The following is a 14,649-nucleotide window of genomic DNA, read 5'->3' on the forward strand; positions in this document are numbered from 1 at the left end:
GTTAAATGTTACAGAACAAATCGCGAGTGCGTCAAAATTATCACATGGTCTATGTTTTTGTGTCAAAACGATCACGCTATTATATTTAATCTAGTCTATCTCAGTTTAAGTCGCAATCATGCGTCAAAAAGATCGCATTAGCCTACTATGCTTTTTTGTAAAAATTATTCTAATCATGTTAAGTCTAATGATGCCTCGCAATGCAAGATGTCACTTTCAGCACTTTGGATTCTAAGAAGAGGACGAAGACGGAGCAACATGATCTAAAATAACAACAAGATGTCAACGACAAGGTCAGCATACACTTAATATTTCATATTAAGTATTCATATTCATTTCAAATGTATAATTTACTGGTTAAACCTGAACATGCTTCAGAAATAATTTTAGCAATGACAATTTAAAGTAATAGTTGACAAAAGCAACCTTATTCACACACTTGAACTGTAAACAACCCAACACTTTATAGTGATGAACCTATTAAAGCTATTATATTACCTATTAAAGTGCAGAAACACTTAAGTATTATTGTTAATGTAAATCAGAGGTAGTGAATACAACAAGATAAATAAATATCAATTAACCTAAACAAATATGAACAAATGTGAGTAATCTTTTTCTTTCTACTCTGCCAGAACCTTTCCATTGTCGACTTGCGGATTCAAAGTCTGAATAACTTCGTCTGGTGTCACCCAAGCTTTGTCCTCCACCATAGGCAAGAAACCAATCACACCAATGTACACCAATCAAGCATCATCATTTCTTCTCAAGAAAAGTACTGCAAGTGCTCCATGGTCTTGGTTATGTACAAGTCCAACAAACTGGCAGAAGGAACCGCATCAAGACACAATCTCCAGTTTTTATTTTCTTTACAGCAGTTAACTGGGACTCAGGGGACTAGTGTTCAGCGGCATCAGTAGATGTGGCCTCTGAGAGCAGAAATGTGTGGACACCTAACTGTTCTGCCTCTGTGTAGATTTTTATGATGTAATGGATGGACTGAGTGCCTGGAACAGCTGTGGTATTGGCCCACCTGTCATCCAGCTGGTGCTGCTCTGTGAAATCTCTGATGTCTATGGATGTGATCAGTTTTATTTAAATGTTTGGGCAACTTCTGGCAGAGTCTACAAATGATGCAGCGTCTGTAACAAGGATTGCCTGTCTGCTGAGAACATCTGTTTTAACTACCCATTTTAATGTTGCCCCCCCACACCATCTACAGCACCTTTGCCATGGCTTGTGGCACTACACTTAAATTTGAGAACAACTCCTGGAAAGAGGTTGACAAGAAACACCAGATTAATTTATTTTTAAATTGAGATGCAGCACCATCACTGAACATGTGAAGCTGTCTCATCTCAGGATATTTCTCTCGAACATTTTCTGTGATCTTGGTGAGGAATGTTGCCACAGACCTCTTGTCAATTTCCAATCTGTCACTCACAATGGCTTATGACTCTGAATCTCCATCAGACCATAGAACAGATGTAAATATCGTGATCTGTTTCTGATGCCAGTGTGCAGATTTGATTTGATCTTGGTAGGCAGCTGTGTAGTTTTCTGCAAAGTCAACTTGCTGCACCACAGTTTCATTGTTTGACTTTAAATTGGATAATTTATTTATTTTTTTATTTTATTTTTTTTGTCTGAAAAGAGGCACTTTGTTGTCTTTTTATGAAACAGTGCTGCAAAAACTTAGAAGAGGCTGCCTTGAGAAAATAAAAAACATCACCCAGTGTGCCATTCTTTTGTACCTTACATGGCAGCCCTCCTGTTGCTTCCCATGTATACCAGGTGACCTTAATTTGTTTGTCTTCCTCAGGGATGTGACAGAAGGTACGCATTTCCAAGAGCTCGTTATTTCTGCACTCAGCACACTGGTCTAGCATGCACTGAGGCCTATCTAGGCTACAGACTACAGCCTCGATAAAATTCTGTGTGCTTTTAAATGCTTGCCTTGGTATAACATGATACACTCAGTCCAGGGCTAATTTGATATTTTCTTTATACTGGCAAAGGCACACATTCCTTGGCGTGTCTGAACACAGGAGTACATGGGATGGCCGGAGCTCAGCAGACTTTGATTTCCCAATTGCAGGCTCTGGATGACCCTTTCTGAAACAGCGGTAGGCCTCTAGGATGGACATTATCAAATGCCATTTCTGAATCATCTTTTTAGCCCTCCATCTCTCATAGTGACCACATTCCTCATCCCTGGAGCTTGTCTTGAAATGTTGTCTCGTTCATAGACATGCCTGACACAATCATATGTAGTGCTAGTGGGAGTCACATGGAATTTTTTTTTTCACTGGAAGAAACCATTAACATGGAATTTTTTTGTATGACAGCATTTTTTGTTTGTTTTTTTGTGAGAGGACTATTTGGTAAAGCTCTGAGTGCTTGTTTCACTGCCTTGCCTAAAGTCTGTCTTGTTTTAAACGGAGATCGCTTGGTTGAGCTAAGAACCTGCTACTTTTTCAGTAAACACCTTTTTCTCTGCCTTTGTCTTGCAAGGGCTCTGACACTATCTGCCTCTTGTTTAAATTGTGTTTCTTTCTTTCTCATTCTTCCTGCCTGTTTTCTTTCCCTTTCCTTTTCTTTAAAATAGTCATCATTTTTCTTCCTCTCCCTGAAATCCTTCTGTCTTTCAGCATTCGTTTTTGCCATAGCGCTGTAAAATGATGTGTATTAATTTGTTATTTTTTGTTCATTTGTTATTTGTTACTGTATATAGTTTTACTGTTTGCTTTTCAGTATTTATTATTTGTTATTTATTTGTAATGTTAGCATTGCTATATTATAATAAATAATGCAGTTAAAACTGACTAGCACAGTGTTTCTGTGTTTATTTTTTTCAATTACACTACATTTACAGCTTTTTTCACAGATAAATTTACATATACTTAAAAAGTGTAAAATTACTCATAAATTAGTGGGAATAAAGTGGGAATTAGATCCAAAAATCAAAGCTTGGGAAACACCTCAGAAATAACAGACTTTGTGACCAATTACAGCGTGTGCGAGAGCGACGAGGGAAAATACGTCAAGAAGCGTGTCCTTTATGGTAAGATGTTAATAAACCGGCCATGCGAGTTAGCACCCGCTTAGATCCGCCTATTTATTCATTCATTCATCTCTCTCTCTCTCTTTCTCTCAGTTTCAGTTTTAAGGTGCTTTATTGTCATGACAAATATTTGTACATCCGTATTGCCAAAGCTTTTACAGCTGAGCTGCATACAAGTAAAACAGTGCAAAACAAAGACAGTGCAAAACAACGTACATACATAATATAAAAAAAATTCACTCCAACTTGACATATAAGGTAAAAAGGATCATGTTAAATACTAAAAATGAAGTCGCACATAAAAGAAAAAGAAAATATTACACACACACAAAAAAAGAGCCATAATAAAATATGATTGAAACATAAACTAAAGTCTCTCTCTCTCTCTCTCTCTCGTTATATTAGCACAAGAATTTAGAGTACACCATGTAAACAAACGTGCGGTGGAGCTCGGAGGTTAGTTATTCACCCAGTGATTATCCATATGATTTGATATGAAGCATCCATAACAGTCACGTCCATAATGCATTATTATGGGTGTTTAAAGTAAGGAAGGGAGACAATTTGTTCATCATGCAACATCAACAAAGGTTAACTTTGTACAGAAAATATCAACTTCTTTGAATGAATATTGTTTGAGTGATATAAACTTAACCTCTAAAATGTTACAGATGTAACACAGTGCTGAAACGTAGTGACCTAATAAATGAGGCTCCTTTAAATTAATAAAAAAAACACTGTTATGACAAAATGACTCTATATATGTCTTATATGTCTTCATATTTTTCTGGAAAATTATTACTGTTAACATAAAGTGAAAATAAAGAGTCATTTGACCCCTCTTTTGCGACCATGAAATATGGCTGGTTGAAAATGTTGTTTTAGAAATGGTGCAGTCCTCATAAGAGGTGGATAAACAATATAATTTCCTAATAAAAATTATAATATCACCATAATACAGTAAAATATAGACCTAAATGAACAATTTAAAAGAGTTTTTGTTCATTTGCTTAAAACATTATTTTTTCATGGTATGGTTGACATTTTCGTGGAATTGCCCAGCTGTCTTTTATGGCAGCATCCTAACTAAAATGGAGCCTCATTAGAGACCAATTTGGAATGGTCGACATACACATTCAAATAGCACTCCTTACACGCAGCCCACGAGACTCACCTTGCAACTGATTTCAGAACAGGTGGTGTGAGAGGAACGATGCAATCCTCTGATGAATGTATATACAAATAGCACACACACATTTTGTGTGAAATAGTATGTTTTCTATCATTTTAAACAATATTTTGTCAAAACTTTTCAGTATTAAATGGATAATAAGTATATGTATTCTCAAAATTTACCTCAGTTCGTCCGCCATCTTGGAATTTCTTTTTTTTTTTTTAACTCATCACAGTGAATTATGGGACCGCCTACCCAGGGAAGGATATCTTAGGAGGCAGCATAATGAAGATACCTACCTTTTGAAACAGCTTTCATGTCAGGAGTTCAGCTACGATGCCTTAAAATGCTGCTCCGAAGGCAGCTCATGAGGTTTTGGAACAGACCCACTGACACATTTTGTTTCATCATCATACGACATGCATACCGAATCAGCTGTATTACTGAAATCCAACAAAATCTTTGGACCACTGAGGTGTTGTTAAGTCAGCATCATTTCCACAATCCCATCCCAACATCTCCCTGGTACTGAATTACACCGTTATGAGATAATGAATGATGAGTAATTGTTTGTCATTGCACTGCCTTGCAAAGTAAGGCATTAAAAGAATACAAGGAAGAAAAGAAAATCACCCCTGCTCTACGAGTTATCATATAAAAAGGGTGTACGATTTTCTGCTTTGCTAATTGCTGCTCATAAGGGTGAATGGATGTATTCTATGCACCCACGCAGTAATTAGTACAACAATGAAGACTGTTATGTATAAATTAATCTATAATTCTCCACTGTGTCGAATAGTCTATTAATAATTATTTGAGGGGAATTTTTAAAAACGAACGCATCCAATTTATTCTCCTGTTGGCTTACTCTGCACATTTTATCCACCTTATTTCGTAGAAGTGGTAACTGAAGACTCTCTTCTTGACTCTTTGTGAAACCACTTCACATGTGAGGATGCAGACAGATCAAATGGACCACTTTCATCAATCCGCACGAGGGATGCTCAACCGCAATTACCAGGAAAGAGTTTTTGCACAACAGCAAAGTGTAGTGTTGTCTTAAAGCACCATTCTACCAGTCAGAAATTTTATTTACATGTTCTAAGGCCATTAACAGATGGCATGAGATCCCTGCACTAGAGACAGTATGCATGAACTGCTTGGCCCTGCCCAAGCACCAGTATGATCATCATTATTCTGCGCCCGAGGAAAAAACACCACAATGAGAGCATAGTTGAGGAGGCTGCCAGAAGAAATGGAAAATACTTTTCTTCATGCTTCAACATGACTGAATTTACCTAGGAGTTTAGGTTCATTTACATCACCTTTCCTCAGTCTAGACAATGTATTTGCAAAAGCACTATTTGTGTGAATATCTTTCATTTTCACTTTTTGCCTTTCAAAAAACTTGCATTAATGAAACCAGAAAACAAACAATCCCTCAATGAACAAGGACTGACCAAAAGTGATCAGAAGAGCTCAATGAATGTTATTTTCTGTTACTTTCTAGCAGAGGTATAATTTCAGTAATTGAAAATTAAACTCAATACAGAGGTCTTTCATCAGCTGCCTTGCTTCGACATGGCTGATAGTGAAAAAAAGAGCTCTTAGGGAAGCTTCACCAGTCAAAATAACAAATGTCTTTTTTTGTTGAAAATGATTGAGTCTCTTCCTCTATCGACCAGCAGTGATGTGGCAGTGCAGCACCCAGCACAATGCAGGGCAAGATACCGAGGCTTAGTTTTTTTTCTCCCTCCATACAACTTCAGAGGCGGCACCAGGGAGGGGCTAGTGTGTGCTTCAGCCTCCCCAAGAAAGTCCATACCACCCCCGTAGCACCCCCAGCAAATGTTTGTAAAAGCCAGCAGATTATCCTCTGTATGAAGATTGTATGAAGAAACATTTTCCCAGAAAATATTTTAGCAATCATGTCATGTGTACCATATTTCTGTCGCCTGTTTAGAATCAGAACTAGTGATGGCCAATTTATGAATGAATTACTCATTTGAGTCAATTCTTTCAAAGAATAAGTCAAACGGTTTAGCAAAATGGTCCGAATCGTTCAGACAGCTCACGCACTGTATCATTCGGAGCGTTTCTCACTCCCTAAAAAAATAAATTAAATAAATAGAACAGAAAACAATCAAGTGGCATGTTTAGTGTCATGATACACAGAGCAGATGAGGAGGTAAACTTTACTGTTGAAACTCCAACTGCATGTCTCACAACAGTTCTCTCTCAGTAATGGTGGAGCAGCCCCCGTAACCTAGCAACCGGACCCTGCTTTGTAACAACCAGAGCTCTTCTACCAAGGCAAACCTACAAAGTTAGCAAAAAAAGCGTAATGCAACGGTCCCATAGACATTCTTATGGCGGTTCACTGGCGAGTAGACAAGATACAAGAATAATAAACTGCTTTTGTGAGGAAACAGCGCATAACTTAATGAATTGGCTGCCTGTCCACTAATTTTTAACATGTATTACACTCAACAATGTGTGGAAAAATGTGTGGAATTTATTACAATAAAAATGGCCTGTTTATTAAGAGAAGTCACAGATGAGTTTGCGATATGTAGGTGGACCAATGACGTGACGTGCAATTTTGATGTCCAGACCCCTTTATGGAGTAAAAATAAGGAACATTTTTATAAAAAAACACATTTATCAAATCTATTAATCTCTGTTTATCAAATTATATGAACATGTAATGAGGGTTTTACAAAGTTTAAGAGTTATTAGACATTATAGTCACACAATGTCATACCGGATAACTGTCCGGACTTCATGGTGAAATGCAAAAAGCTACAAAAAGTGTTAAAAATCAAATAAAACCTAAAATCTCTGCCACAGGCATTATTGTATGAGTGTTACCAACAATATATTTAAATATGAAAAAAATATGACATCCTGTTGATTGTTATGCTTTGGAGCGTTCTGTCCCAAAACTGGCAGTCAGCCAATGTCATCTGGGATAACAAGCAATCTGGAGCAATTTTATGGGGCATTTTATTTTGATACGTTATCAGACAGAATGTTACACAATCAGGAAGACCCTGAAGGGCCTCCAAACAATGGTGAAATGTTAGTAAGTCTCTCTTAAAATGTGTTTACTTTATCCTTTTTTGCTCACTGGTACACTATGTAGTAAAATCCTGTGTCATTTGGGATAACGCTAAAAAAATATATATATAATATACATTTTATGCAAATATGTTTATTTAATATGAATTTACATTCTTGGAAGTTGAAGGTCAAGGTTCCAGATTTCCATAGGTAGACAAAACAACTGCCTGATTAAGGTTCAAACTGAGTTTTGTCATACCGGATAACAATTTTGTCATATAGGATAACAGTTTTTTTCTGTTAGCCCATAATGTCATCCGTTATCTCGGATGACACATGTTTGACATTATATTCTTTTTATACAGTTTTCAGCTTTTATTTTTATAATTTCCATTCTTATTGTGATATTAACACATTAAAGAACATTGTTTAATTAAATACTAACAAAATATATATTAATAATCATATTTAATTATTAAATTATAATTAAATTAAATGATTGTCCAACCTGTCATATTGGGGAATCCACCCTTTAAGAAATGGGCATCCACTCTAGTGACATCAGATGCAGTTTTTTTCTCTCTTCAGTGGTGGGAAATTCAACTGGGTAGGGTTGCACCAGCTGTGCGTAAGTTCTCATGTAAGTTAGGACGTAAAGTTCTCACTAAGGGCTTAGTAACTACTAGTTCATTTGTAACTAAGTCAGTGCTTAATTTGGTTGCACCACCTGTTCTTAAGGCAAGACTTAACTAGTAGGTCGTAAGCTCTCCGTAAAGTAATGCGTAGTCGCATAATATGATGTTTACCTGTATTGATCCAATAAACAGCCATCAAATTTGTACAAAGAAGTATTAAAAAGCCGTGCATTTCAGTTTTATCTTGTTACAGTTGATGTTCAAACCTTGTTTACTCACGTAAATGTCAGCTGTAATAAATTATATCCCCACTGAAATATGATACATAATAAAACAAGATTTAATTAATGGTATATTTAGCCAATGTAAATAACAATATTTAATAACTGTATCTAAAATGACAAGGGGCAATAAATAAATAAGTACTAATACATATTTATTCATTTTAATATCTATTTCGTATATGTTGAAACTTTACACCGGGCGGCATACACAGGAAAGTGCACCGTTAGATCGGTTTCATGCTGAAGAAGTACGTTTTTTACATAATGTTTTCTCCTGTAAATATAAACGAGTGTAAATGCCAACATCATCATATAGGATATGTCGAAAGGACTGAAGCTTGTCAACCAAAACATGAGCTCATTGATGTCATTAAATAAGTCTGCTTTTTTATTCCACCAGTTACTCCTGGTTGGAGGCTTCCATAAATATTTAGTTCATACGTAAGGTTACGTCCTACCTAAGTTTAATGGTGCAACGCTCAAATATTTAATAGTGCATAAATTGTGACTCAGTGCCCATTTACGCCACAACTAGGCTAAGTTGTAATGCATGTATAGCTGGTGCAACCAGCCCCTGAGGTGAGTGAGTAGTTTACTTTCTTACTGACAAATTTTCCATAGGTTTGCTTGCTTGCTCTGCCCTAGCTTAACATGATAAACCTGTCAGCATAAAATATGCCAGAAGTGATTAGAATAAAATTTTGGCAAAATATGTAAGTTTAACTATACCAAATGCTCTTCAACAACCAGACTAGCTAGTTAGCTAGTCTCAGTTTGTTGTAAGCTACTATGCTAACTGAAGCTCAAAATGTGGACATGATTCTCAATTAAAACACTTAAAATACATTGTTTGAAAGTAAGATTTTAGTAATAAGGCAATAACATCCTCATAAAGGCAAAAACTACTTTGATGTGCGGTTTTAACCTATTTTAATTTCTGGTCAGTTGAAAACCTTATTCGTCACTGGGCCAGGTGTAAGATTATGGCCCATTCATAGAGGTGATATTTTGAAACAAAACCTCAAGTGCATCCTTCGTTTGACAGCGATGAATAATGTCTTTATTTTAATTTGATTTTTTTTCCCTTTTTTCTCTCAATTTGGAATGCCCAATTCCCACTACTTAGTAGGTCCTCGTGGTGGCATGGTTACTCACCTCAATCCGTGTGGCAGAGGACAAGTCTCAGTTGCCTCCGCTTCTGAGACAGTCAATCCGCGCATCTTATCACATGGTTCGTTGTGCATGACACCGTGGCAACTCACAGCATGTGGAGGCTCATGCTACTCTCCGCGATCCATGCACAACTTACCATGCACCCGATTGAGAGCGAGAACAACTAATCGTGACCACAAGGAGGTTAACCCATGTGATTCTACCCTCCCTAACAACCGTGCCAATTTGGTTGTTTAGGAGACCTGGCCGGAGTCACTCAGCACACCCTGGATTCGAACTTGCGACTCCAGGGGTGGTGGTCAGCGTCAATATTAGCTACCCAGCCAAAAACCCAAATAATGTTTTTATTAAGTTCAACACCTGCGTGTGCAACTTTTGAACAACTCAAGGTAAAGCCATTTTTCCAACCAAACAGGTATCAAAAAGTTTGTTTGTTTTTTTACATGTACATTGGAGTACTATGTAAATACCATGGTGTACATCAGCGCACAGCAGTATTACCATCTGATATCATCACAATACCATGGTCCTGCCACAGCAGGCTATTTTTTTTTTTTTTAAAGGTTGCTGATTTTGAGGAACTTTAACTAGTGCTGGATGTGTTGTGTAAATAAGTATTTTATCAATGCTTTGTAGCCCATAGTTACATTAATTGCAACAAGATATATACTTGTGAAAAGGTAAAAATGCTCCTTCTAAAGTCATCTGAATTAGATGCTTTAGTGCCGTTTTTACAAAAGGTTTCTCCCGGGGGAGCATGTCCTCAGACCCCTAATAAGGGTACACTGTTTTGCCGTACCTGTGCTTCAGACAGTATTGTAAAAAGCTGAAAACACCCCTGAAAGTGTGTTGCCTGTTTTATTGAGGCTGCAGCGTAGAGATTTCACTTATGTTGTCACCTGCAAACTGATATTAATAAAATCGCTTGGCCATGCCAGGTTTTGTACATATTTAGTGACCAAAGCTCAGCTCCCCCGTCAATGATTTAGCACCTCTTCAGCACCAAAAATCAAAATTCGCTGGTGCAACCCCTGAACTTCAAGGTGGTAATGTGACACCAAAGGTAACAGAAGAAGACACTGACTAGAAAGATGTTAATCCTGACAAAGTGCCACAGCATTAGCCAGAGCCTCTGCTAGATTGAATTCTGCATCCCTGGGGAGCATGGACAACACAGACGGTGGCATTTAATCTTTTTGAGTGGCCCTCCGAGACAAAACTGTGGTGAGCAAACTCGGCCAGGTCTAAAAAGAACAACAGCACCATCTATTGCCTGTAAGCATACATGGTGTTCTTTATTTTTAATAATAATATTTTTTATTATAATTATTATTATTATTATTATTATTACCACCACTAATTATTTGTGTTATTCCACCTTTCCAGTGGTCTTTCAATGTTTATGGATTAGTTTTGTATTTTAAGGAAAACTGAACTTATTTGTTTAATATTTGTATAATTTCAATATATTTTGTAAGTTAGCCTGCATATGAGATTTATTTGCTTCATAGTCACGTTACATCTATTGCATGTCAGCTCAAAATTACTAAAACACTCATTTCATGGGTCAAAATAAAATTTCAAGATATTAAACTGCCAAAAAAAAAAAAAAAAAAAAAAAAGAAAGAAAGAAAGAAAGAATTTAACAATTTTATTTTTACAACTGTAATTCGTTTGTTTGCATATGTTTCTTATTTATTTATTTAATTAAAAATCACAGCATGCAGACTTTTAAGGGCCCCTCCCAATCAAATTCAGACATATACAGCTCCGTTTCGCTAATTCACTCACTGTCTTGACCATTTCTTCGCGTTCAATATCTTTCTGAGGAACTGATATCGTTCGTGAAGGCAGTTCGTAATGATGTGATTCTCACACTGGGGGGGTATATGACTCTGTTCATGCCCAGAGTTGTACTCTCTCTCCGCCTGCACGACTCCTCCGTTCTCAGCCGAACAAAATCACCGTGAATGCTGAGGGGTTTATGGATTCACTCAAGCGAGAGGCGACTCAGTCATTCTCAGTTTTATATAACGCCCTTCTGCAGACCAGAAATTCGCCGAAGATATTATGCGGAAAAAAGAGCCACGACTTGTAGCTAAATATTGTCTTTACTGGTGCTCTCTATACTTGAACTTCTTCTTAAAATAAATAAATAAATAAGAACACCGTGCCTGCACTGTGCACGAGACGGCATATTAATATGACTATTATATAAAACAGCATGAAGACTTTTCTTCAAGGCATAGTGCCTTAATCGCGTAGCCAAAGGAAATAAATAAATCAAATAATCAGAGAAGCTAACCTATAAACAGATAAACATTAAAAAGAGAACGACATTTTTGCTACAGTATTTCTGCAATGGTCTCGTAATTGCGTACCTGTATTTCAGTAAACTTGATTTTAATGCTTATTGCTTTTTTTTTTTTTTTTTTTTTTTTTTTTTTGTCATATCCACCACGCCGTTCTGGTGTCAAGAACAGTTCAAAACTAAAAGTTGCGCTACTCACAGAGCCATAGGAGAAGAGTCCATCACTCGTCAATGTCATCTAATGCGCGAACATTTATTGCAGACGGAATAGTGCACGGTTTGCAAAAGAGCTGTCTATAGATGAATGGAGAGGACATTGGGTGAGATCGCCTGAATTGTCCTCTCCATTCCTCTGAAGTTAGCACTTTGCCGTCCACCGTTGTCATTAAACGTATATCTAATGTGCGCCTTCTCTTCCTTCAAAAAACGCTACAACAGTCCTAAGAGCATCATCACTCCCTACCTTCGAAGACTTTCAGACACGACACCGGCTGTCCAGTGATGATCCCAACAGCGGTCGAACGCTGTCACTTCTTCACTTTGACAAACAATCAACATCCAACAAGAGTCTGTGTCCTACTAGCACTCCAGACACAAGGTCCTTCTTGCCAAAGTCCTCTCCCAGAATTGAACCAACCAAAAATAAAAATAAAAAAGAATCCCACTTGACTTCTTTTTATATTCCTTCTTAAGCAAGTACCGATGGCAACTGTTAGTTGAAGAATTGCAAATACAATTGAGGTATCCACGATCAGTCAGGTGCTGCTGCTCTGCGCGCACGTTCGCTCTCCTCCTCTACCAGTTGGAATGATGATGACCGGTGCAGTAACGCAAACAGGATGTGCCTTACCGCCGGTGACTAAGTCGAGACAACCCTCCTCTCCCTGGGTTTGCAGATGGAAGCAGTTTCTCATCCGTCCTGTCGCGCGGTCCCATCTGAGTCCCATCAACGCAATAGTTAAACCGGCCTCTAAAATCCTCCTCCAATCAAAACAGGCGGATGAAAGCTAAGCCCCCCAATGGGGAATAATAATAAAAAAACAAACAAACATGGAATTAGGTAGAATTTATTTTATTTATTTTTTTATTTATTTATTTATTTATTTTTTTGACAAAATTCTCTTTGAGGCATCGATTTTCAAAGACGAATTAAGATGTTATTTTGATTGCAATTTCATTATAGGCTACTCTTTCCCCATGCACTCTCTATGCAGTTCTGTCTACTGGGCATGTCTTAGTAGGAGTAATGCTTCTCTTGCTTTTTTTAGGCTAATACAATTTGTATGTTAGTATGTGGTTATTGACAAATACACTTGGCTGATTACAATAATAAATCATTTAAAAATTAGATTAAAACATGTGTCATGTTCATAGAAATTTCATTTTGTGTCCATGTATGCTATAATGCTTTAAATATTTTTTTTCCACACCAGTTTACACTCCATAGCCAATAACGACAAAGCAAAAAACAGATTTTTGATAACTTTGCAAATGTATTAAAAAAAAAATGAAAAAAACTGAAATATCACATTGACATAAGTATTCAGACCCTTTGCTATGACACTTGAAATTTAGCTCAGGTGTATCCCATTTCTCTGGATCATCTTTGAGATGTTTCTACACTTTGATTGGAGTCCACCTGTGGCAGTTTCAATTGATTGGACATGATTTGGAAAGGCACACACCTGTCTACAGTATATAAGGTCTCACAGCTGAAAATGCAAATCAGAGCATAAACCAAGCCATGAGGTCAAAGGAACTGCCTGCAGAGCTCAGAGACAGGATTGTGTCGAGGCACAGATCTGGGGAAGGCATCTTTCCAAAAGATCTTTTTGCCTGCACTGAAGGATCCCAAGAGCACAGTGGCCTCCAAAATTCTTAAATGGAAGAAAGTTTGAAACAACCAGGACTCTTCCTAGAGCTGTCTGCCTGGCTAAACTGAGTAATCGGGGGAGAAGGGCCTTAGTAATAATGGTGACCAAGAACCCAATGGTCACTCTGGTTGAGCTTCAGAGATCATATGTGAAGATGGGAGAAACTTGCAGAAGGACAACCATCACTGCAACACTCCATCGATCTGGGCTGTATGGCAGAGTGGCCAGACGGAAGCCTCTCCTCAGTGCAAGACACATGAAAGCCTGTTTGTAATTTGCAAAAAAGCACCTAAAGGACTCTCAGACTGTGAGAAACAAGATTTTCTGGTCTGATGAAATGAGGATTGAACTGTTTGGCCTCAATTCCAAGCGTCATATCTGGAGGAAACCAGGCACCGCTCATCACCTACGCAATACCATCCCACCGGTGAGGCATGGTGGTGGTAGCATCATGCTGTTGTGGTGTTTTTCAGCAGCAGGGACTGGAGACTGGCCAGGGTTGAGAGAAAGCTGAACGCAGCAAAATACAGAGATATCCTTAATGAAACCTGGTCCAGAGCTCAGGCCCTCGAAGTGGCCCAGCCATAGCTCAGACTTGAACCCAATCAAACATGTCTGGAGAGACATGAAAATGGTTGTCCACCGACAATCCCCATCCAACCTGACAGAGCTTGAGAGGATCTACAGAGAAGAATGGCAGAAAATTCAGAGATCCAGGTGTGCAGAGCTTGTCGCCTCTTACCCAAATAGACTTGAGGCTGTAATCACTGCCAAAGGTGCTTCAACTAAGTATTGAGTTAAGGGTCTAAATACTTATGTCATTGTGATATTTTTTTATTATTATTATTATTTTTTTTTTATTATTATTATTATTATTATTATATATATAAATTTGCAAAGCTATCAAAAATCTGGTTTTTGCTTTGTCATTATGTGTTATGGAGTGTAGATTGATGTGAAAAAAATAATAATTTAAAGCATTTTTGCATAAGGCTGCAACATAACAAAATGTGAAAAAATGAAGGGGTCTGAATACTTTATGAATGCACTGTATATCCACGTTTTTCCTAT

General features: G+C 37.5%; 1 protein-coding gene across 2 annotated transcripts in view; it reads right to left on the bottom strand.

The window, feature by feature from the left end:
- The window catches only part of LOC127446082 (cadherin-11-like), a 92,338-nt gene extending 79,717 nt beyond the window's left edge, over window positions 1–12,621 (bottom strand). For both annotated transcript variants that reach the window (XM_051706733.1, XM_051706752.1), the window contains exon 1: window positions 12,168–12,621. The gene's annotated coding sequence lies outside the window, so the exon portion shown is untranslated. The remainder of the gene's footprint in view (window positions 1–12,167) is intronic.
- Between the last annotated feature and the right edge of the window lie 2,028 nt (window positions 12,622–14,649).

The sequence above is a fragment of the Myxocyprinus asiaticus genome, chromosome 1, assembly GCF_019703515.2.
Source record: "Myxocyprinus asiaticus isolate MX2 ecotype Aquarium Trade chromosome 1, UBuf_Myxa_2, whole genome shotgun sequence".
In the NCBI taxonomy this organism is placed as follows: Eukaryota; Metazoa; Chordata; class Actinopteri; order Cypriniformes; family Catostomidae; genus Myxocyprinus; species Myxocyprinus asiaticus.